Below are 26,650 nucleotides of genomic sequence, written 5' to 3'. Positions count from 1 at the left end.
CGGAAAGCTGCTGATGCACACTTGGCTCTGCTCGCTTACAGAGCCACCCCACTGCAGAATGGCTATAGTCCAGCCCAACTCTTGATGGGGAGACGGCTTCACACCACAGTGCCAATACTGCCATCTCTGCTTGACCCCGCACTTCCTGATAGTGTGTTTGTCGCCCGGAGGGAAAAGGAGAGGAGGACTAAAGAGGCACAGTCATATAACCTTCGCCATCGCGCACGCAGCCTCGACAGGCTCACTCCAGACCAAAAAGTGTGGATAACAGACCAGAGAGCCAGTGGCACCGTTATTGGCAGCCACTCCACACCACGATCATATCTCGTGGAGGGACCTCGTGGGACAATTAGGCGGAATCGTCCTCATTTTGTTCCCATGAAACACTCTCCAGACCAAACTGAGAGCAATAATGGGGAGCCAGAATCTGCAGAAGCCGGGGAGCAGTGCTCCACGGACATGCCAGAGACAGTTTCTCCAGAGCTTCCATCTACACCCAGAACCAGATCCGGAAGAGTGGTTGTGAGACCAACCAGATTGGACTTGTGACGGATCAGATGGAAAGGACAGTTTTACACAAGAATACCCCTCTTTCGTAGTATTCTTTGCACAGTAAGGGTAAAAGTGTAAAAGCTAAAAGGTTGTCATTTTTAAATATGCATGTTCAGAAGTTGGGAAATGCAGGGGGTGTGACGAGTTAGCATGTAAGAATTTGTGTTACTTAACGGGTTAATTAGAGTTACGATTTTCGTTATATAGTATTCCTTGCAGGTAAGCGCAGGACCAGACCTTCCAGCCACAGAGGCAGAATAACCCTCTAAGGTCTGGTGAGTCAATGGTAGTCTACTCATTGATTCTAGAAAGGGGAGATGTGGTGTAATTGCATTGTACAGTAGATGTTAATGGAGCCGGTCAGTGTAGTTAGGCTGATGGCAGCTAGAGGGCGAGACCGGTGTGTTTTTGTATAGAATGTTATGTTATGTGGGGGCAGAGCAAGAACAAGAAAATAAAGCGTGGTTATGAATCGTAAAGTGGACCCGCGTATAATTGAATAACACGACACACACTAACTATACACTCCACACTGAACGTCACAAATCTCCCACATCTCAAAACTGTCTCTCTTTCTCTCACTCGCTCGCTCTGTCTCTCTGACCTCACTCCCAAAACTTTCCCCTCTCCCTAAAACACCCAATCCGACATGTTGACTGTTTTTTATTGGTTGACATGGTACATTTTTCCACCAATAGGAAAGACGTGTTTTTTGTCTTTCTTTACTGTTTTTGTTTGTTTATGTGTGTATTTAACACTTAACATTTAATATATTTAGTTTTAAATTCAGTGTTAACTGTATCTAGGCTCAAATTGTTAATCCTATCTTGTTTTAATAGAGAACACTGTCATATGCAAAACTAGGGTGGCACTAGGGGTGGCAAGAGATCATTTTAGGGTAGCACATGACACCCCACAATACCCCTCTAGATCTGCCCCTGCCTGGTGCTGAGCTCCAGATGTTCCAGAGAGAACGGCGGGCAGGAAGACAGGCAGGTAGGAGCAGAGCGATGACTGAATCCAGAGAGACGCTTGTAGGAGGAGAGTGTAAACTTTGTAGCAGTGACCAGAGTCCAGAGATTACTGAGGAGTTTGGAGTGAACCAAGAGTTAAACGCTCTACAAAATGCCTTATTTAGAAGAGTTAGTGAAACAAATTGATCTTATCCTGTCCTGTGTTACAAAATACAAAACCTCTTTAATCCACAAGGGTGTAACCATGGTTATCCTTGCATCTGTGCATTGTCATTTTGTACAATCCAGCTAACGCTTCCAAGTTTGTGTGTTTTTGTTTTTTCCTTCTAACCAGATGCAGCTTTTTACACAATTTTGTCAGTGTCCTTATACCACCATGCTGTGTCTATGTGCTGAAAGAAAATGATTTCCTTTTAACTTAAATCAATCAAGAAGTACTCTTTCATTAACTCATTAACACAAGACATTTTGTAGAAGCTAAGTTAAAAATTAACAAGGTTAGGTAGGTCAAAGTTCTTTACTACATACTGTAAAAGAAACAGAACACACCCTGGAACTCATAAAATAAGCATTTTATGACTTCTTGGAGCCTCCCTTCATAGATGTGTCTGTATCAGGATGGGTCTAAACAACATGGTGTAAATGCAGTTGCTGGTGAGCCTCATTTCCTGTAGGAGGTGAAAAAGAGCAGAGATCTGTTTCCCTTCAGAGCACAGAGGTTGTTTCTGTTCAGAGGAAGTGAAACTGTCTGAGAGTCACTGAGAGACGGTGAAACGGCACAGCACATGAATCAAATGGATCAAACAAAAATCTGCTGTTCAGTCTGTTTGGATCTACTGAAGGATCCGGTGGCTATTCCCTGTGGACACAGCTACTGCAGGAACTGTATTAAAAGCTTCTGGGATGAAGAGGAAAAGAAGAAAATCTACAGCTGCCCTCAGTGCAGACAGACTTTCACAGCGAGGCCTGTCCTGGAGAAAAACATATTAGTGGCAGATTTAGTGGAGGAGCTGAAGAAGACTGGACTCCAAGCTGCTCCTGCTGATCACTGCTATGCTGGACCTGAAGATGTGGCCTGTGATGTCTGCACTGGAAGAAAAATGAAAGCATTCAAGTCCTGTTTAGTCTGTCTGGCATCTTATTGTGAGAAACACCTTCAGACTCATTATGATTCACCTACATTCAAGAAACACAAGCTGGTGGAGCCCTCCAAGAAGCTCCAGGAGAACATCTGCTCTCATCATGATGAGGTGATGAAGATGTTCTGCCGTACTGATCAGCAGAGTATCTGTTATCTCTGCCCTGTGGATGAACATAAAGGCCACGACACAGTCTCAGCTGCAGCAGAAAGGACTGAGAGGCAGAGAGAGCTGGAGGTGAGTTGACAAAACATCCAGCAGAGAATCCAGGACAGAGAGAAAGATGTGAAGCTGCTTCAACAGGAGGTGGAGGCCATCAATCAGTCTGCTGATCAAACAGTGGAGCACAGTGAGAAGATCTTCACTGAGCTGATTCATCTCATCCAGAAAAGAAGCTATGATGTGAAGCAGCAGATCAGATCCCAGCAGGAAACTGAAGTGAGTCGAGTCAAAGAGCTTCAGGAGAAGCTGGAGCAGGAGATCACTGAGCTGAAGAGTAAAGATGCTGAGCTGAAGCAGCTCTCACACACAGAGGATCACATCCAGTTTCTACACAACTACCCCTCACTGTCAGCACTCAGTGAGTCTACAGACTCATCCAGCATCAATATCCGTCCTCTGAGCTACTTTGAGGATGTGACAGCAGCTGTGTCAGAGGTCAGAGATAAACTACAGGACATTCTGAGAGAGGAATGGACAAACATCTCACTGACAGTCACTGAAGTGGATGTTTTACTGTCAGATCCACCAGAGCCAAAGACCAGAGCTGGATTCTTAAAATATTCATGTGAAATCACACTGGATCCAAACACAGCAAACAAACAGCTGTTATTATCAGAGGGGAACAGAAAAGTAACATTAATGAATCAACAACAGTCTTATTCTGATCATCCAGACAGATTCACTGGCAGGTCTCAGGTCCTGAGTAGAGAGAGTCTGACTGGACGTTGTTACTGGGAGGTGGAGTGGAGAGGGGGACGAGTTTATGTAGCAGTCGCATACAAGAATATCAGCAGAAAAGGAGATGAATGTGGATTTGGACGTAATGACAAATCTTGGGCATTAGATTGTGACAACAACAGTTATACATTTCGGTACAACAACATCCAAACTCCTGTCTCAGGTCCTCGTTCCTCCAGAGTAGGAGTGTACCTGGATCACAGAGCAGGTATTTTGTCCTTCTACAGCGTCTCTGAAACCATGACTCTCCTCCACAGAGTCCAGACCACATTCACTCAGCCGCTCTATGCTGGACTGAAGTTTTACTATAAATATGGAGACACTGCTGAGTTGATTAAAGTGAAATAGACTGAAGTCTTTCATATTGTGGGTTTAAATCTGTATTTTAGCTTCATTTTATTTTCTCTCCATCATTTCTGCACAGAGATCAGCTGTCAGTCAAACATTATGGGTGGTACCTCCACATCTTCTAGTTGTTCTCTTGATGTTTCTGAGTTTTTAAAGGAGATCTTTCCTGTGACTGTTTATGGAGGCTATCACTGCTCATCATCATTTTGATTTACTAAAATATTTCTCCACATGAAAATGTAAACTTCTCTATCCTCTAAATGTTTCTGGAATATTTGTATTGAAAAATGTCCACATTTCTCTTTATGAGTATGGCAGACCATGTGTGTGTGTTTGTGTTTGTTTTTGTCAAAATCATCAAACAAATGAGGAAAAACTGTGATTTTAATGAATGAATTCATATATTGTGTTGATTTTTTATTGTATGATAAACTGGAAGGTTTGACTATAAATCAAACTTTGAACAAAGTCTTTTCTTCTGTCTTCATTCCAGGATCTCACTCAAATCTGATGCAGAAAATATGAAACTAATCTGAGAGAATAACTGAAGCAGTTTTCCTCCTGAAGCATCACAAAGTTCAGAGTTCATGTTTAGAGCAGAAGATTCAGCAGTCGCTCTGTGACCTTTCAACTTTCTTCACTAAAACAACTTCATTACAGAGAAACAAGTTTCTTCATTTTCTTCATGTTCTTAAGTATTTTCAGATGTTTGTAATGGTCCTTGAATGCAGCATCAGTGTCGCAGGTTTAAAAGGTCACTTTCTGTTGTGTTCAAAGATTTCCTCCGATTTTATTTATTTCTGGCAAAGCGAGACTTTACTGATCAAAGACATATAATCAGACATATTACTGTTACTCTCTGAAAAAGACTCACATAAAGCAGATTTATCACAAGCAAACATCAAGACACATCCTTCATGGCTTAAAGTTGCAGTGGGACTCTTTCGCCATCTGGTGGTTGTAACAGTTATGACAACTGTTCCTGCATATATGTCCCTCCTCAGTGTGAAGAAGACTGGACTGCAAGCTGCTCCTGCTGATCACTGCGTGTTCCTCCTGTGTCTAAAATCTATTTCCATTATGAATCAGGAAACTGTTTGCACCAATCATAAAGGCAATAAAATACGTCACACACTAAGAAATAACAAAAAGGAATTGTGGATTTCAAGGAGATTTTTCCCTCGTTTTTTGAAATCATAAGAATACAAACTAATGCAAGACTGTCATGTTTTCATAAGTTTGTAGAGACACTGTTCTGTTGTATTCTAGGACATCAGTCACTTTTTAAATGCATGCTACTCCTCCTCCTCCTCCTCCTCATCATCATCATCATCATCATCAGCAGCACCCATGACCTCCTTTTAGTCTTTGTTTTGTTATTTTTCAGAGTTCAGGAGACGTTCTTATGGGATTTCCACAGTGTACAAGTACTGTTTAGACCCTTTACCTAAAAGAAAAGAGTAAAGTACAAAGTAGATTTACTCACTGCAGGAAAATAATGCCTCAATCTGATATATTGTCTTATATGACAAACTGAAAGTGATGCATCAAAGTGTAAGCAGCATTTTCCTGTTACAGCTGGTCTAGATGGAGCTGATCTGATCTCCTTTATGTACAGGTAGATATCCAGTGGGTTTGCTAAGGGTCACAGATGAGGGGCTGTGTGAGATGTTTAATCAACACGTTCTCACTCCCAACTCGTCAAATGTGTGACGCATGGTCAGGCTCCCTCTGCTTCACTTATCGACGCGCAGGGTCCTCTCATTGAATACTATGCTGCTCCCTTAACGTTGCTTATTGACGACAAGAGATTGCGCGGAAGAGCCTGTTGTCTGTATATTTATATATTTCCGAAATCACATTGTAGTGACGTATACTGAACACAATAAATTATATAATGTAAACAACTACCTGAAAAACATGTAGAACGATACTTTTGTATCGTTTATTGCATTTATGGAGGGAGTGATGTATGCTGGGTAATGGCACAGCTAGCGACTGGGTGACTTTATTCACCCGCTTCGGCTGTTATCAGTCCATACAATGGGCGTTATTAGCACAAATCAGTCCCATAGATATGGGCCATCTCCTGCTAGATTGTTCAGAAGGTTGTTATCATCCATCCAGATGGAGGATCACTAACAGGAGCGTGGGAAGACTCCAGAATCCACTCTGGCTGGAATCCGGTGGATGCAGCAGTGTTTACAGGTAAGACCATTTAAACGGACAGCATTTATAGAATGACTATTAAAAGTCAGCGAGTGTCAATAATGTTAATGTGGTTATGTTAGTAATACACCGAGTGCTAATATAACAGCTTTAAGATGCATTTGTAGATATTATTACGTGTTTTACCGTCTTTATGGTGCTAGCTTAAAGTTACGGTGTAAACGTTAGCTTATATTGGAGTAAAGCTGTTACTGTTTAAACGATGTTAGCACAGAAATATTAGCTTCTGTCATGACTGATGAAGTTACTAGTTAGTAAAGTTTCCAGTAAAGTGTTTAATCGCAGCCACAGATTGACAGCAAATATCTCGATTAGCTTCAGTGCATCTGTAATAAATATGTGCAAGTTTCAGTGCTTCGTTTAAACTGTATGATACTTATACTGACCCAGGGTCAGTGTAAAATACAATCCTAGCTGGGTGAACAAAGCCTGGCTCCTTTAATCCTGCATGACAAACCTCAGGATGCAGGTTATTATTACTCTTTCCTGCTGGCACACCTGTCACACCTGAGAGTCAGCTAGAAACGTACAGTGACGTGGACATCATGCAAAGACTGCCAGACTCTGTAATACTGTAAATGATCAGTGACTCAGGTTAACACTAAACTTTAAACAGTCCCTCTGTGTCTCTGTGTGCTGAACATTTAGGATTGAGTCAGGCTGCATCAGCTGAAGCTGTTATTTGTATATATCGGTATTTTTTTAAATTCAGGTGTGGGGAAAATACATAAGACTGCAGTGAAGCGATGCACCAGATTAATCCCTGCCAAAGGTATCGTACTTAAATCAGAGTACTGATCCAGCCACATCAGCCTTTTGTGAGGTCTGTTTAAAGTAGACTTAAAATGAACTGCAGGTTCCTCAGAGGTGGACTGTGAGCACAGAAACACATGTTCATACATACAGCTGCAGCAAACTTACATTAATTTTAAATAGATTTGTTACTCTGATGTCTGTCTCTGTGTTAGTCCTCTGACAGACTGGTGACCTGTCCAGGTGTGCTCTACCTATGACTACTGGGACAGGCTCTAGCCTCTGTAATAGAAATTTTCTGTTATTCTCATTTAAAGTTTTTAAGTGCTTATGCATATGCTTAGTGACACTGTTATAGACTGTTCAGTGAAAGTTTCTAAAACTAGATGAACTTACTTCAGCAGTTTGAGAAAACAAATCCCTTTACAGGTGCTGATAAGGCCAAGGGCACAAAACAGCGTAACCATTGATCCGTTAGGTTTCATAAGGAGACACGTGAAGTGTGGTAGGATCAGTTTGTAACTTCCTTGGAATGCATAAAGGAGTAGGAGCACCACTTCTGTGGCAGCGCTGACATGACTGAACTGTGATGTTTGATGTGTGTTGGCTCTCCTGCGCGCAGTAATAAATAGCTTGATCACAGCTCTTTCTGTGTTGCAGACTTTATTTAAAAAATTCCACGACACCCCCCACCCTCCCACTGTGAACCTGAATTGAATATTCAGAAGACATTTGTTTAAATAGTTCTAGAAATCTGAGCTGTTGGTGTGTCCTTGGATTGTGTGGTAATAATATTAGAGCTGACAATCTTTCTTACTGAATCTCTACTATGAGTCATGTTACCTGAGATTAATTCTATGTTTACCTGTCAGCCTGGACAAATGTGCTGTGTGAGGGAAATTCAATTAAATCAGATCTGAACTGCGTGCATTTAAGGAACCTGTTCATATTTAATTGAAATATGAACCAGTGTTTTTTATTGCTGATTCCAAGATAGTCTTTGTGGAAATCCTGTTTGGCTTTTTGTTATTTTAATTCTCTTTTCCATTTTCCAGAACAGTTCTCCACAGTCGCTGTCCACATGGGTCAGTGGGACCAAGAAGCACTCTGCTAATGTGTGGACTCTGACCAGCAACATCCAGCAAGACCCAGACAGCATTTTCTATCTCCCAGCTGGAGTTTTTTGTTTGTCTGTGACTGGAGAGTCAGATTTTTGTTGAGCTTCACACTTGCAAAGGTAAGTCAGTTTGCAGAGATCCCTCCCACCCTGGCTTTTATCTGCTAGATTTCTTATCTGAAACAGTAATATTTCAGTGACTGCTGCTTATACCACAGGTTAATACACTCTACTGATCCCTGATGGGAGAATCATCACCTCTGACAGCAAAGAAGCCTGGTGGATGTTTGTTTACAGTCTGATGATGGGACATCATGCTCTGCATCTTCAAAGTTTACCTCCTCATTATTATTCATACCCAGTAATGTGAAGTATGCTTATATCTACTATAACTGAACCAACCTGGTGCTCTTCATTTATGGAGGCTGTTGAGTCTGAATGTTGGATGTTGTGTATCTCGTGTTCTCTGGGCTTTGTTGTCCTCAGTCTTTTTGCAGGATCAGAAAACAAAACCAGGAGGCGTGTAAATGTTTCTTCTCCATGATGCTTCTTCAAATGTTTCTTCTGGATGATGATAAGACCGTGACACGGGATGCCACCTTTGGTCTTGTGATGAAGCAAAGCTCAGGAAGAAGTGTGATTAAATGGTACCCACATGTGTGCTGCTGAGAAGGATGTACAGGGGCACCTGCAGCCAAATCCAAGCCTCAGGTTAGTTGTAGTTGCAGAACGCTATAGGACTGAGACAGCTGAGGCATCAAATGTTTGATTAAACAGATGAAAAATAAAATGATCACTTCTTAAAATCTGTAGCAACTTCAAGTCTGTCAGCGTGCTGAGCATGCTCAGAATGTGACAATATATTTTTGTTCAATATTTAATTTCTTTCAGTTGCAATTGTTAAATGACAAAAATTTAAAAAATGTATTCTTATAATTTAGCAAACTAATTTATCAAAAAAAAAAAATATATACATATATCTGTATTAGTTTTAATAAATTAATTTGACACCTGAATTGAAAATACCGTATTGTATTCATACAGAATCAGTATCATTGTTTGTCTGTTCACTGATTGTTGAAACTAAGAGCTAGTTTGATCTGTTTAGATCTAAAGTATTCAAAGTTGAGCTCTAATGGTTCTTCACCCCTGTGTGTGTGATATGTGATTTCCTACATGCTGGCAGAGCGGCAGTTTGTGCTCACAGATGGTGACGGTGTGGAGAGACGGTGGTGTTTCCTCAGAAGAACCAGCAGAGTCACAAAGGACACCAGTCCATCTCACCATCTCGACTTGCTGACTGATGCTCGTCTGCACTACACAGAGGAAATCAACTGACCGAGGTTTGTCCAGTGCAGTGTTATGAAATGTATATTTGTTTTATGCTTACAGATATGTTTTTCTTGACAGAGGCTCTGCAGAGTTTAGACAAAGCAGAGAAAATATGTGCTTTACATTTTACTGTGATTTACTGAGATATTTCTTGCCTGATGTTCAGCAGGAATGGAGAAATAGAATCAAAGGGAGATGTTTTTGCTGTTTTTGTAATGATGTAAGTAAATCTTGAATATTATATATTTGCTTGGTTATATTAGGAGTGTTTCTGAGTGAGGGAGAGAGGAGTCATCATCCAGGTAAAGTGACGTAGATCAGTGGATACACTTGTCTCCCCTTTAAAGGAGACGATCCAAGTCATCCTTAAATGTTAGTGCTTTCAAATACACAAACATTTTTAAAGGACAAAAATGAACATCCAACTTTGACTGTAATACAAATAAATTTTTGCATGTGTGTTTTCAAACTCTCAGATGGGCAGCATATCAGACTTGGACTGTGTAACCTGCCGGAGCAGCGCTGGATGATCACCACACGTGAGCATGTTCCTGCAACATTCAGCATCTGATCTGTCATCTGTGTGCTTCTGCTTTTGGTAAGTAGAGTTACCCAACTACAGTAACTCTAAACACATGCCATCCATTTCCAATGGCCTGGTTACTTCCTGTCAGTTACTTTAGAAACCATGTGGTCACCTGACCTAACACTGTTTCTTCTTCTTCCCCTTAATGTTGAAGTGTCAAACAGCTGGAGAGGAAACTACACCAGTGTACTGGGATGTTTCAGCAACACGTGCCAGAGGCTGTTCCTTCATGGTGACCGGTCCACCCAAGTCCACAGCAACCACCATAGCAACCGCCTAGCATGACCTTAAAAACATATTCTGTCTTCATAACTATCAAAAACGTGAAATGATTTGCAAAGTGTGAAAGTGTTACAGCTGTAGAGAGCTATGGCGGTATCTTTGGAAACTGTTTACATAGCTAATAATATACGATGTAACCATGGAGACAGTCAGTCACGTGAGCTAGCGGCGCACGTTTACTACAGTAAATAAGGTGATTGTGTGCACAGCGTCCACACGCTGCACAGGGTAAAGACGTTACTTCAATATTGTTTTATATTGATATATATTTGCCTTCTGTTGACCATCACCTCAGGTTCACCATTACAGTTTCAGCATACAAATGCACACTGTCTAAATATGAACACATTCAAAAAACAAAATCATGTCTCAGAAATAAGCACAGCTGTTCATGTTTGTCATTATAGTTTTATTTGTAAGAAAATTATGAACTTCATATTGTGCATCAAATAAAAGAACATTTCACAACTCTGAGTCAACAGAAACAGGTAACAGAAATGTCTCTAATGTAGACATGTACAGTGTAGTGTAAGCATTAAAAGATCATAAAGGAAAAACTAACATTTATGTGAAACTAATTGTAATAAAAAATGAACAGGTGCTTTATAGATTTAAAAGAAAGAATCTGAAAACAACACTTTTTTGGTCTAAGTGATCAAAGTAGAAAACAGAACTGATGTTCAAGAACAAACCGTAGCTGCACTAATATTACACATCTCCATTGTTGTGGTGAACAGACATGTTGCTTTTAAAACCACATGCAGTGTGTGACCATGACTGTTCATTGAGACCATGAACGCCACTTCGATGAAGCAGTCTTCTTCTTCTTCTTCTTCTTCTCATTAAAATAGAAGCAGAAGGAGCACGAGCTGCTTTGATCTACTGAAAGGAAAAAGCAGAACATCTGAGCTGAAACCAGTCAGCTGAAATCTTTAAGACAGGAACAATCATTCAATGCAGTGTCTCAGGTGGCTTAGCCTGTTACAACTGTTGATACAAGCTAAATACGGTTAACACACAGTGTCAGGGAACTCCAGTGTGGGAACTAGTGGCTTTAGGTTTGTAGTAATTTAACTTTCATCCATTCATTCCTTTAATTCAGGAGGAAGAAATGCCAGGTTGGTGCAGGCTGGTTACATGCATTTGGTCCCATGCTGTCTTTAACTAAATGACTTGGTTCATTTTATGGCTGGGCTGTATGTGGGGTTATATCGTGTTATTTGGGCAGGAGTACCTGTCCCCTGTTAGACTTAGAAAGTTTCTCCATAAGTAGAGTTTCTAACTCTTCTAGCACATCTGTGGCTGACAGCTTTTTGGTGGCTCTTTTTACCCCACACTGGTTGTGAGTGTGTAAATAGCCCCACTAGTTCTTTTGGGTTGCAGTTAACTTGGGAGGAAGGGGTGGGTCTGCCATAACTAGATGAATAACAATTATCTGGGATACATAAATTTCATAATGCATGCATATATCTCTATAAACCTGGCCTGAGTGCTGCCATTTTTTTACATTCAGTTATTTCTCTTAGAAATGTTGGAACTAAATAATGAATGTGTTCCAGTTAAATGCAAACACTGGTCAGTGTAAATGGCTCATTGGGACACAGAAACCTTTAAATGAAACCTGATATCTAGTGTCAAACAATATCAAAGCTGTAGAAGATGTTTACAGTCAGGATTTATAAAACTATGATTGTAAATAAATTCAAACAAGTGAGCTTTTCTCTTTGTGCTGAATATCAACACTGTGATTTCTTAGACTGTAAGCTTTACTTTAGCACAACCAGTTGTAGAAGCCGTCACTCCAAATGTCTTTTGATAACAAGAAAAAAATACCTATAGAGTACACGGCCTGAAGTTCTTCTCCGACATCTTCTGCCATCAGCTTTGTCTGCTGGTTTGAAGACAATAAACCACAAAAAAGATGATTTAGTCACTTTGTCTGTGTCATGCCGCTCGAATGTGTCGTGTAACGATGTTGAATAGCCGTCGTTATCCCTCTGCTGTGTCAGTAGGATTGTACTGTACAGCATCTCATTGATATGTGAGGAATGCTAATGTAACACGATAACAGACTTACATCATTAAAATATAAAGGGCAGGAGATATTTAGATATTTTTTATATTTATATTACATTTTATAGCTGACGGATATTACTAAATAGATAGAATTTACTATATAGCTGGATGAACATGAAAAATATGTCTATAATAACAAATGACCATGAGAGCCAGTAGAATTAATTCAACTGGACACTCAAAAGACGTCCTTAAATGCTCTTTAAGTGGCAGAACAGATGAACAAACAGTTAATCGCTTACTTGAGATGAAATCTGCTCAGCTACTTGGAAAACAGCTTCTAACTGGTTCCTCCTTTAACAGGATGACTGCTCAGGGGTAAGGCCATCATGCAATCCAGCAACCTTTATGGTTCTGCTTTGATTCACCAGGAACTATTAGGGAAACCGTCCAGCGCCTCCTGTGAAAGACACAGGGATAAACACAAACATTTATTAACATGTTCCACAGTGTTCCAGTTTGATTTTCTCATCCTGTGGACAACAACATACAGGGATGCAGGTTTATTGTTAACGTTTGTAAGGTTTATTTAGTGAACATATCCAGCTGCAGCTCCACTGTGATCCTGAACTGGATAAGCACTTAAGAAAATGTGTCAATAAATGGACAAACATCAACTTACTATATTTATCCAAACAGACTGGACCAATAATGCTTCACTGAGTTAGAGACTTTAACAGTCTCTTCTATGTAAGAATGTCTCGTGCTGATAGACCTGCAAACTTGACAACAAAGGTTTTTCAGACTGCATGTAGCTGTCCTCTATGTCAGCTAACACATTTACATTTATGTCACACTTATTTCTGCTTTCCCATTTTATAATTATTACTTACATTTTGATTAGATACCTTGAGTTTGTAAATGATCAGATTACATAATTGGAATACAATGTATCCAATTCAGGGTTGCGGGAGGATGAAGCCTATCCCAGCTGATACAGGACAAAGACAGGACAGGCTGCCAGTTTATTGCAGGGCTAACACAATATGTGTAACAGAAAATCCACTTAAATGTTTGATATTTCTTATAATAATCATAATTATGACTATTATTTAAAGGTTTCTTCATAAATACATTTTGATTTTTTATAAATCGAACTAAAATATAAACCCGAGCTGTTTCAGATTCTGACCTCTGACCTCAGTGACCTGGCTGTGTCCTCACTGCAGCTCCCTCTTGGAAGTATGTCTGCTTCTTGTCTTCCCCCAGTGTTGACCGCCTGCCCTTGATATCACGTACTGTAACTGAAGAACAAAAAAGGACAAACACTTGCCTTCATTTAAGAAGTAAATTCATACAGAGATAATCTATGGAAACACACTAGTTCACCCTTTTGGGAGGAATCAGTTCCTGTGAAACATTTCTGTAAATGAACATCATGTGGAGAATGAAGGACATGAGTTCTTCAGGTGACTCAGCAGTCCCACACTGACAAATGAAATCTAGTTAAACTATTAAGCATATTTGCTCTTCTGAAATCTGTGTTAAACAACAACAAGCAGAAATTAGTAACAAAAATACAGCTGAGTAGAGGCTTTACAAACCACCAGCAGCCATAATGCTAAATTTTAATCTTCAAATGTTTCTGAGCCGTCTTCAACCTGCTTTTAACACATTAAAGTCCCAATAAATAAAGTCAATGCAGCCTGACTCAATCCTAAATGTTCAGCACACAGAGACACAGAGGGACTGTTTAAAGTTTAGTGTTAACCTGAGTCACTGATCATTTACAGTATTACAGAGTCTGGCAGTCTTTGCATGATGTCCACGTCACTGTACGTTTCTAGCTGACTCTCAGGTGTGACAGGTGTGCCAGCAGGAAAGAGTAATAATAACCTGCATCCTGAGGTTTGTCATGCAGGATTAAAGGAGCCAGGCTTTGTTCACCCAGCTAGGATTGTATTTTACACTGACCCTGGGTCAGTATAAGTATCATACAGTTTAAACGAAGCACTGAAACTTGCACATATTTATTACAGATGCACTGAAGCTAATCGAGATATTTGCTGTCAATCTGTGGCTGCGATTAAACACTTTACTGGAAACTTTACTAACTAGTAACTTCATCAGTCATGACAGAAGCTAATATTTCTGTGCTAACATCGTTTAAACAGTAACAGCTTTACTCCAATATAAGCTAACGTTTACGCCATAACTTTAAGCTAGCACCATAAAGACGGTAAAACACGTAATAATATCTACAAATGCATCTTAAAGCTGTTATATTAGCACTCGGTGTATTACTAACATAACCTCATTAACATTATTGACACTCGCTGACTTTTAATAGTCATTCTATAAATACTGTCCGTTTACACATCCCGAAGAATTTTGTCTGGGCTCTTATCTCACTTTTTTTATTTCAAACAATCAACAGAAAATTTCACAGACATAGTTTTATGTAAGGTTTTTAAGGCTGTGCTGTTAATTTTTAAGTAACATGAGCCCAGCGGCAGTAGCAACGCTAGGCTAACACTAACTAGCTAGCAAGATTATAATCCTGGTGCTAAACTAAGAGAAGCCACAAAATCAGTTTGAATAAGAGTAAACATTTACTCACCAAGTCAGTGTATCAGGTAAAGATCCACAGCAATGACAATAATATGTTGAGCTGAGGCTTCTCCAGGTTTGCTCAACATATTCCATAACAAATGCTGGCACCGTGAACATGCGGACTAATCCGAGAGGGAGGAGGACGGTAGTGACGTGGCATTTTCAAAACACATTTTTCATCCTTCCGCCCTGAGAAGCAAAACTTCCAGCTTAGTTAGTTTTTCTAAGTTAAGACAAGTGAAATAAATTGAGTTTGTCAGCATTTTTGCATAAAAAGTACTGGTAAGTTATTTAAATCGAGTTCTAATAAGAAATAGTTAATTGAGTTGAGCCTATTTAATATTTTAAATGAAACACAATATTCCATTCAGCTGGCTGAAGAAGAAAAGATAAATGGCCTTTTTTTCAATTGATCTCTCGGCCGGCCGTTTGGCCTATGACATGTGGCGGAAGGCTCTGGTGCAGAGCGCCGCCAGTTCGAACCCCTCACGAACTCATTGCCACGGCCCTCGCTTGGGGGGCGGGGAGACGCATACTCGCGTTTCCTTATTGCCTTTTCCTGCTCTCGCCAAGTCCTCCGCCCGCTCTACATCTCTCTTATTACCTTTTATTACCCCAACAAAATCACAATCACGCTTACACTCATGCCTTAGTTAGACAGCGCAACTTTTTTTTTACTTACAACTTTATTTCAACAACAACAATAACAACAAATATAAAAATTTGCCATCAGTATAGCCAAATAGCACATTTTGGTAAAAAAGCACAAAATCTGATAAGACATTGCATAGAAGCAGAACTGAGTCGTACATGTGACAGACAGTGAGGTGGAATTATTCCTCAATATCACACTGGAATATGAAACAGCAAAAAAAACAAGAAAACGTGGACTGGGAGACTTGTCAGGGGAAATAAGGTTAGCCTACCATACATGTATAAACCAATGCCCTACTGTATTTCAGTAGCCCAATTATAGATGCCTTTAGCACCTTTAGGTTTGACCTAGTAATGATACAGCTCGGTTTCATTTCTTTAACTACTGTGTAGCTTAACCTATACCAAGTCATCATAATGACAGATTTATATTCATCTGAATCTGCAGTGTAACTGTGTTGGTGTTGAATCCCTACCTCAAGAATGTTGTAGAGTTAAAAGTATAGGAAAAGACAACACTTAACCTAAAATATTTAAGTGTAGCACTTAAGGAAATATTAATCTTGGCATTCCACCACTGATTTATTTTTAACATTTATTGTGGTTAATTTGTTTTTCATTATTCTACCTTTTGTCAAGGCAAAACTCAAGGGCTACAGACAGGACAGACTTAAAAGAAGACTTTCAACTGAAACACATTTGCGTAATGTTGCAGAGGTGGACATACAGATGAAGAAAAGAATTCTGGATATGATGGAGTCAACTGAGAGGCCAGCTTCTGAACATCATAGTAAATTATAAGTCACTCTTGAGAGACAAGTTCGGTTGCAGATGGATTTTTACTGCTAAGACAAGTCATGCATCCACCACCACAACCTTTCAACCTGCCACCACACCATGGTCTATGCATGTGCACCACCACCACACGCTGTACCTGGCTCATTTTGAGTACACTGTACAGCCTTGTTAGTTCCCAGAACTCGAAAAAAATTGAGGAAACTCGTTGCCTCAAAAAAACTAAGTAAAGCTTACTTAAGATGACTGTTAGGACAACTTACACATTGCAAGTCTGCAGTATTAAGAATAACTTGATATTTCTGACTGTACAATTTTAATTGTTTACCTACTGACAAACATTTCAAGTTCAACTAAATGAAAAAACTATTTGTGGTAACCTGAATATGATTAAAAATAATTAACAACACTTTTTGTAATGATGTTAAAATCAGCCCAACTTTTATTTTCAAACACAACAAAGTATAACAGCCAACATACTGGACACTGTTCTGCTGAACAACAAACAATTATATTGCCATCACTGTTATAATCTTACAATGAAACAAAGTCTCAGATGTAATTATTCTGAAAAGAAGTTTAGGCCTACCACAAGTTTGTTTTGTACTTACATTACTTATATAATCAAAATAAAATATTTATTGTTCTGTCACAAGTGCAGTCTCTGATTTAAACAACACATTTGTTTTTCATTCCAACACAGGAGCTGGAATGTTGTAATGTTTTAAGGATGGCTTGTTTCCAGTCCAGGCATTACTGCCCGAATGACTGTCATGGATCGAGGTGATCCAAATGTAAGTGCAGAAGAAGGTCTTTAACTTCCCTTAAGTACAGTGGCAGTGGATGTGGGTTGGAGATGCAATGAGCTTGAACCTGCAGGCGACCATCTTCACTGACCACACCATCTGTGACGGAGGACTCATCTCTCCTGGTGTCCTGCGAGCAAACAACCATATTTTTTGGAACATGAACTTAATTGCTTTCTTAAAACATTTTTTTCTGCATTTGGTATAAAACAGACTCCAATTTACACAATCTCAGGCTCCCTCCCCACCAGAGAGGTGACATTCAATGTCCCAATTGTCAGTCTGGATAGCCCTGACCCCCACCCGACACACAATAATGCCATGAAAGCATCATTTTAAAAAGAGAATTGTTATCATCTATCGTCCACCTGGGCCTTACACAGAGTTTCTGTCTGATTTCTCAGACTTTATATCTAATTTAGTTCTGAGCTCAGATAAAATAATTATTGTGGGTGATTTTAACATCCATGTTGATGCTAAAAATGACAGCCTCAACATGGCATTTAATCTGTTGTTAGATTCAATTGGTTTCTCTCAAAATGTAACAGAACCCACCCACCACTTTAATCACACTCTAGATCTTGTTTTAACATATGGCATAGAAACTGAACAGTTAACAGTGTTTCCTGAAAACCCTCTCCTGTCTGATCATTTCTTGATAACATTTACATTTACAATAATTGATTACGCAGCAGTGGAGAGTGGACTTTATCAAAGTAGATGTCTTTCTGAAAGCGCTGTAACTAAGTTTAAGAATATAATCCAGCCACTGTTATCATCGTCAATGCCCTGTACCAACACAGAGCAGAGCAGCTATCTGAACGCTACCCCAACAGAGGTCGATTATCTTGTTAATAATTTCACCTCCTCACTACGTACGACTCTGGATACTGTAGCTCCAGTGAAAACTAAGATCTCTAATCAGAAGTACCTGACCCCGTGGTATAATTCTCAAACACGTACCCTAAAGCAGATGACTCGTAATCTGGAGAGGAAATGGCGTGTCACAAATTTTGAGGATCATCATTTAGCCTGGAGAAATAGTTTGTTGCTTTATAAGAAAGCCCTCCGCAAAACCAGAACAGCTTACTACTCATCACTGATTGAAGAAAATAAGAACAACCCCAGGTTTCTCTTCAGCACTGTAGCCAGGCTGACAAAAAGTCAGAGCTCTTTTGAGCCAACCATCCCTTTAACGTTAACTAGTGATGACTTCATGAACTTCTTCACAAATAAAATTTTTATCATTAGAGAAAAAATTACCAATAATCATCCCACAGATGTAATATTATCTACAGCTACTCTTAGTACCATTGATGTTAAGTTAGACTCTTTTTCTCCAATCGATCTTTCTGAGTTAACTTCAATAATTACTTCCTCCAAACCATCAACGTGTCTTTTAGACCCCATTCCTACAAAACTGCTCAAAGAAGTCCTGCCATTGATTAATTCTTCGATCTTATATATGATCAACCTATCTCTAATAATCGGCTATGTACCACAGGCCTTCAAGGTGGCTGCAGTTAAACCTTTACTCAAAAAGCCATCTCTAGACCCAGCAGTCTTAGCTAATTATAGGCCAATCTCCAACCTTCCTTTCATATCAAAAATCCTTGAAAGAGTAGTTGTTAAACAGCTAACAGATCATCTGCAGAGGAATGGCTTATTTGAAGAGTTTCAGTCAGGTTTCAGAGTTCATCACAGCACAGAAACAGCTTTAGTGAAGGTTACAAATGATCTTCTTATGGCCTCTGACAGTGGACTCATCTCTGTGCTTGTCCTTCTTGACCTTAGTGCAGCATTCGATACTGTTGACCATAATATCCTGTTAGAGCGATTAGAACATGCTGTAGGTATTACAGGTATTGCACTGCAGTGGTTTGTATCATATCTATCTAATAGACTCCAATTTGTGCATGTAAATGGAGAGTCCTCTTCACACACTGAGGTTAATTATGGAGTTCCACAGGGTTCAGTGCTAGGACCAATTCTGTTTACATTATACATGCTTCCCCTAGGCAGCATCATTAGAAGACATAGCATACATTTTCACTGCTATGCAGATGACACCCAGCTCTATCTGTCCATGAAGCCAGATAACACACACCAATTAGTTAAACTGCAGGAATGTCTTAAAGACATAAAGACTTGGATGGCCACTAACTTTCTGCTTCTTAACTCAGATAAAACTGAGGTCATTGTACTCGGCGCTGAAAAGCTTAGAAATATGGTATCTAACCAGATTCTTACTCTGGATGGCATTACCTTGGCCTCCAGTAACACTGTGAGGAACCTTGGAGTCATTTTTGACCAAGATATGTCCTTCAACGCACATATTAAACAAATATGTAAGACTGCGTTCTTCCATTTGCGCAACATCTCTAAAATTAGAAATATCCTGTCTCAGAGTGACGCTGAAAAACTAGTTCATGCATTTATTACTTCCAGGCTGGACTACTGCAATTCATTATTATCAGGATGTCCAAAAAACTCACTGAAAAGCCTTCAGTTAATCCAAAATGCTGCAGCAAGAGTACTGACAGGGACTAGAAAGAGAGAGCATATTTCTCCTGTTTTGGCTTCCCTTCATTGGCTTCCTGTTAAATCCAGAATTGAATTCAAAATCCTGCTCCTCACATACAAGGTCTTAAATAATCAGGCCCCATCTTATCTTAATGACCTTGTAGTACCATATCACCCTATTAGAGCACTTCGCTCCCGCTCTGCAGGCCTACTTGTTGTTCCTAGAGTATTTAAAAGTAGAATGGGAGGGAGAGCCTTCAGTTTTCAGGCCCCTCTTCTGTGGAACCAGCTTCCAGTTTGGATTCGGGAGACAGACACTATCTCTACTTTTAAGATTAGGCTTAAAACTTTCCTTTTTGCTAAAGCATATAGTTAGGGCTGGACCAGGTGACCCTGAATCCTCCCTTAGTTATGCTGCAATAGATGTAGGCTGCCGGGGGATTCCCATGATGCATTGAGTTTTTCCTTTCCAGTCACCTTTCTCACTCACTATGTGTTAACAGACCTCTCTGCATTGAATCATATGTTATTAACCTCTGTCTCTCTTCCACAGCATGTCTTTTATCCTGTCTTCCTTCTCTCACCCCAACCGGTCGCAGCAGATGGCCGCCCCTCCCTGAGCCTGGTTCTGCCGGAGGTTTCTTCCTGTTAAAAGGGAGTTTTTCCTTCCCACTGTCGCCAAAGTGCTTGCTCATAGGGGGTCATATGATTGTTGGGTTTTTCTCTGTATCTATGAAGCGCCTTGAGGCGACATTTGTTGTGATTTGGCGTTATATAAATAAAATTGAATTGAATTGAAAAAGGGCTATGCAAACATGGCCAATAACTTTCATTCTAATGATGTGCAAAATGATTTGGGAACAAAACAAATTTTGCTGTCAGAAAACTTGCAGACTTCACTATATACAGTGTAGACCCTCTAAACCAGTGGTTCCCAAACTTTTTTTGCTGGGCCCCCCTTGTTTTACAAGAAAAATGTTCGCACCCCCCCTCGCGCGCGCGCGCACGCATGCACGCGCACGCACGAACACATCCTCCAACCACACACACCCATATTTTGCTCCATTGCGGTTTATTTCACACCTCAAACATTTAGTAAACAATTAAGCAAATAATTACAAGTAATCTGCAATAAATTACAGGTAGTAATAAAATAAACTACTAACTCTTTTACGCTATGTCCACACCTACACGGGTATTTTTGAAAACGCAGCTGTTTCGTCCACACGTAAACGGCGTTTCGAATCACCGAGAACGGAGATTTTTTTAAAACTCCTTTTTTGCGTTTACTGGACGAGGAATACAGAGTTCTCATGCAATGTCAAAGGTATGTGCCTTTTTTCATGTCACACTGTGTGCACGTTATTGTTTACATGAGATGAATTGCAGAATGGCAGGTAGAGACGAAATATTGTTAATCTGACTATCTGCAGGTTTTACACGGTTACATATACATGCAGTTACTGTCCCTCCATTTACAAAGGCAGAGGCGTCACGGTGTAATTATTTTACATGTAGTTGTTTTTTTCTGTGTAATAATATTCAACATTGCTATCAATACATTTTTCAAAAAATCCCTGTGCAAAATGGGTTCAAAAACATAAACAACTGTTGGAGGCTGTTTGTCCGTGATTTGAACCGGGAACAAATTGTGGCAGAATGAGCCTGATGTTATTTGTATCCCGCTGTAACTTTACTGTATAAAGAGCTAACATCTCCAAAATGTCAAGAGTAGTTAGTCATTACAACAAGTGTTTGTGAACTACAAATCAAGAATGTGGGATACTGTTTGTCCATGATTTAAACAGCCCAGCGCTGCTCCCAACAAAGGGAAAACCAATCCTGCAAGGAGACCTACCTCAGCACTTGTGCAGGTGAAACCAAAGGGAAGATATGCTTCACCATATTTTCTAGTCTTTGGCTTAGAATGAAGTTGGTTTGGAAACATATTCAGCTATGCTTCATCTCCTGCTTTGCCTTTGTGTGGGCGCCCGTGCTAGCAGTGTCCAAGCGTTGTTTTTTTTTTTTTTTTCCCCTTTTCATGCCGCGCCCCCCCTGCAATGGCTCTGCGCCCCCCCTAGGGGGCGGGCCCCACACTTTGGGAACGTCTGCTCTAAACTAAGTTTGGGGGATGTGATCTTTCAAGAAATGCAGACCAAACTGTTGTTGTTTGTTTACTTACACAGCATGTCTTGTAGAATTAACTGGAGTCACCAGCAACAGCATAGTGCAGTCATATCTCAAGTCTAATAACAGAAGACAGGAAAAGATCAGTAAAGAAACAACTTCCCCAAACCAAAGCACAAATAAAACGATAAGTAAAACAGGCTGATCTAAAGTATGATTAAAGTTCAGCCTGATTAATATAAATGTCACTGACAGTTGCTAATATATTGGAAAACCGAAATACTTACCACTGAGTTGATGTCTTTCTGTCCAACAACAGGAGTGCTGATCCCGATCCTCAAAGACAGTAAGAAGCAAGCAGAGGGAGAAAAAGCAGAACAGTTTTCAGAAACTGATTTTATCCTTAATGGCTGTGCAATTATTGTAACATAGAGATTGCTTATGTTGTTAAATAAAGGCTAGATTTGACATTAATAGATGCCACAGATGTTCAAAAGCTGCCACAAAGCATGAAAAAAAAAATGGACGTCTCCGAAAACGTCAGAGCATTTTTGCAAATATGTGATGTCTTGATAAATCGAGCAGATATTTGAACTTTACACAGCTACATTCTCGCCTGAAAAATATCTTAAAAGTTTATTTTGTGACCCAGAAAAAGTAATACGTTTTTTAGCCGCGCTCCTCTGCCATTGCTGCGTTTACAAGTATGCACAGGCTCTAATGACCACCCTCCTCCTTTTCCCCAGACTACCCTTTCTGGGTCACAAAATAACCTTTTAAGATATTTTCAGGCGAGAATGTAGCTGTGTAATGCTCAAATATCTACTTAATTTATAAAAATATCACATATTTGCAAAAGTGCTTCCACGTTTTCGGAGAGCTCTGTTATCCACCAGCGCAATAGCTGACCGGGAGGTCAAGGCTTGATAGAGTCCAGGAGCACAGCTAACTCCTGGCTTATTGTTTTCAACCCCCCTGCACTCTTTTGCTACTCAGGTTAAACATTATATATATAATTAGTTAGTTAGTTATGGCTATGGATTGAAAATACCCCCCACACCCCACCCTACCCCTAACGGCTACACCTCCCGAAGAATTTTGTCTGGGCTCTTATCTCACTTTTTTATTTCAAACAATCAACAGAAAATTTCACAGACATAGTTTTATGTAAGGTTTTTAAGGCTGTGGTGTTAATTTTTAAGTAACATAAGCCCAGCGGCAGCAGCAACGCTAGGCTAACACTAACTAGCTAGCAAGATTGTAATCCTGGTGCTAAACTAAGAGAAGCCACAAAATCAGTTTGAATAAGAGTAAACATTTACTCACCAAGTCAGTGTATCAGCTAAAGATCCACAGCAATGACAATAATATCTTGAGCTGACGCTTCTCCAGGTTTGCTCAACATATTCCATAACAAATGCTGGCACCGTGAACATGCGGACTGATCGGAGAGGGAGGAGGATGGTAGTGACGTGGCATTTTCAAAACACATCTTTCATCCTTCCGCCCTGTGAAGCAAAACTTCCAGCTTAGTTAGTTTTTGTAAGTTAAGACAAGTGAAATAAATTGAGTTTGTCAGCATTTTTGCATAAAAAGTACTGGTAAGTTATTTAAATGTAGTTCTAATAAGAAATAGTTAAAAATTGAGTTGAGCCTATTTAATATTTAAAATGAAACACAATATTCCATTGTACAGTGTAGGTTTCCATGTGTAATTAGTGTGTAAGAATATTGCAGAAGAAGCTTAATGTGTACTTTGTAAAAACGATGAGAAAAGAAGCTGGCTGAAGAAGAAGAGATAAATGGCCTTTTTTTCAATCGATCTCTCGGCCGGCCGCTTGGCGTATGACATGTGGCGGAAGTCTCTGGTACAGAGGGCCGCCAGTTCGAATCCCTCACGAACTCATTGCCACGGCCCTCGCTTGGGGGACCGGGAGACGCATACGCGCGTTTCCTTTAGCACCTTTAGGTTTCACCTAGTAATCATACAGCTCGGCTTCATTTCTTTAACTACTGTGTAGCTTAACCTATACCAACTCATCATAATCACACATTTATATTCATCTCAATCTGCAGTGTAACTGTGTTGCTCTTCAATCCCTACCTCAACAATCTTGTACACTTAAAAGTATAGGAAAAGACAACACTTAACCTAAAATATTTAAGTGGAGCACTTAAGGAAATATTCATCTTGGCATTCCACCACTCATTTATTTTTAACATTTATTCTGGTTCATTTGTTTTTCATTATTCTACCTTTTGTCAACTCATGCCTTAGTTAGACAGCGCAACTTTTTTTTTACTTACAACTTTATTTCAAGACGAACAATAACAACAAATATAAAAATTTAGCATCAGTATAGCCAAATAGCACATTTTGGTAAAAAAGCACAAAATCTGATAAGACATGCATAGAAGCAGAACTGAGTCGTACATGTGACAGACAGTGAGGTGGAATTATTCCTCAATATCACACTGGAATATGAAACAGCAAAAAAAAACAAGAAAACGTGGACTGGGAGACTTGTCAGGGGAAATAAGGTTAGCCTACCATACATGTATAAACCAATGCCCTACTGTATTTCAGTAGCCCAATTATAGACGCCTTTAGCACCTTTAGGTTTGACCTAGTAATGATACAGCTCGGCTTCATTTCTTTAACTACTGTGTAGCTTAACCTATACCAAGTCATCATAATGACACATTTATATTCATCTGAATCTGCAGTGTAACTGTGTTGGTGTTGAATCCCTACCTCAAGAATCTTGTAGAGTTAAAAGTATAGGAAAAGAGAACACTTAACCTAAAATATTTAAGTGTAGCACTTAAGGAAATATTCATCTTGGCATTCCACCACTGATTTATTTTGAACATTTATTGTGGTTAATTTGTTTTTCATTATTCTACCTTTTGTCAAGGCAAAACTCAAGGGCTACAGACAGGACAGACTTAAAAGAAGACTTTCAACTGAAACACATTTGCGTAATGTTGCAGAGGTGGACATACAGATGAAGAAAAGAATTCTGGATATGATGGAGTCATCTGAGAGGCCAGCTTCTGAACATCACAGTAAATTATAAGTCACTCTTGAGAGACAAGTTCAGTTGCACATGGATTTTTACTGCTAAGACAAGTAAGTAAGTAAGTAAGTAAGTAAAATTTATTTATATAGCACATTTCACAGATAAAAATCACAAAGTGCTTTACAATAAGATCAGACATACAAGTTAAAATTAATTAAAAGCCTGTTTGTATAAAAATGTCTTCAGCTGCTTTTTAAAGGAGTCAGTAGAGTCTAGACAGCGTAAAGACAACGGCAGAGAGTTCCACAGCCTAGGTGCCAGTGCCTGAAAAGCCCGATCCCCACGTGTTTTAAACCTAGTACGTGGGACCACCAGTAGCCTCTGACCTGAAGACCTAAGTGCTCGGGATGAAGCATGAGGTTTCAACAGGTCAGAGATATACTGGGGAGCTTCACCATGTAGAGCTCTAAAAGTTACAACTAAAATTTTAAAATGAACCCTAAAATTTACAGGCAACCAATGAAGAGAAGCCAAAACTGGAGTAATGTGTGACCTCTTATTTGTACCAGTTAAAAGTCTTGCCGCTGCATTCTGTACAGACTGAAGGCGATCCAGAGCTGATTTGTTAAGACACGTAAAAAGACCGTTACAATAATCCAAACGAGAAGAAATAAAAGCATGAATAATCATCTCAAGTTCTGCCTTTGACACCAGTAGTCTGAGTTTAGAAATGTTTCTTAGATGATAAAAACAGTTCCGGACAAGTTGTTTAGAATGTTTCTCAAGAGACATTGAACTGTCAAATATAACACCTAAGTTTCTGAGACTCGACTGAAATGAAGGGTCTAAAAAACTGATATGCTGCCTAATTTCTGAGAGCATGTGATCAGGTGCAATAATCAAAGTTTCTGTTTTATCTGCATTTAACTGAAGGAAATTGTCATTTAACCATTGTTTGATTTCTGACAGACAATTATTTAAACAAGACAATTTATACAACTCAGAAGCTTTGAAAGAACAGTACAACTGAATGTCATCAGCATAGAGATGATAAGAAATATTATTGTAACGTCTGATAATGTGGCCTAGAGGAAGTATATACAGCAAAAAGAGAATAGGACCTAAAACAGATCCTTGAGGTACCCCAGAAGGCAGAACTGATGTTTCCGACAGCACATGATTTATACAGACAGTAAAGGATCGTTCAGATAGATACGACATAAGTCATGCATCCACCACCACAACCTTTCAACCTGCCACCACACCATGGTCTATGCGTGTGCACCACCACCACACGCTGTACCTGGCTCATTTTGAGTACACTGTACAGCCTTGTTAGTTCCCAGAACTCGAAAAAAATTGAGGAAACTCGTTGCCTCAAAAAATCTAAGTAAAGCTTACTTAAGATGACTGTTAGGACAACTTACACATTGCAAGTCTGCAGTATTAAGAATAACTTGATATTTCTGACTGTACAATTTTAATTGTTTACCTACTGGCAAACATTTCAAGTTCAACTAAATGAAAAAACTATTTGTGGTAACCTGAATATGATTAAAAATAATTAACAACACTTTTTGTAATGATGTTAAAATCAGCCCAACTTTTATTTTCAAACACAACAAAGTATAACAGCCAACATACTGGACACTGTTCTGCTGAACAACAAACAATTATATTGCCATCACTGTTATAATCTTACAATGAAACAAAGTCTCAGATGTAATTATTCTGAAAATAAGTTTAAGCCTACCACAAGTTTGTTTTGTACTTACATTACTTATATAATCAAAATAAAATATTTATTGTTCTGTCACAAGT

The 26,650-nt window shown here is 39.5% G+C and overlaps 1 pseudogene; it reads left to right on the top strand.

Annotated features, from left to right (window-relative positions):
* Positions 1–2,320: 2,320 nt before the first annotated feature.
* LOC148097530 (tripartite motif-containing protein 16-like) lies at positions 2,321–9,410 on the top strand (annotated as a pseudogene).
* The last annotated feature ends 17,240 nt before the right edge of the window (positions 9,411–26,650 follow it).

The sequence above is a fragment of the Neolamprologus brichardi genome, chromosome 18 (genome assembly GCF_056152115.1).
Source record: "Neolamprologus brichardi isolate AB-2024 chromosome 18, ASM5615211v1, whole genome shotgun sequence".
Taxonomy (NCBI): Eukaryota; Metazoa; Chordata; class Actinopteri; order Cichliformes; family Cichlidae; genus Neolamprologus; species Neolamprologus brichardi.
This window is presented reverse-complemented; position numbering and strand designations above follow the sequence as displayed.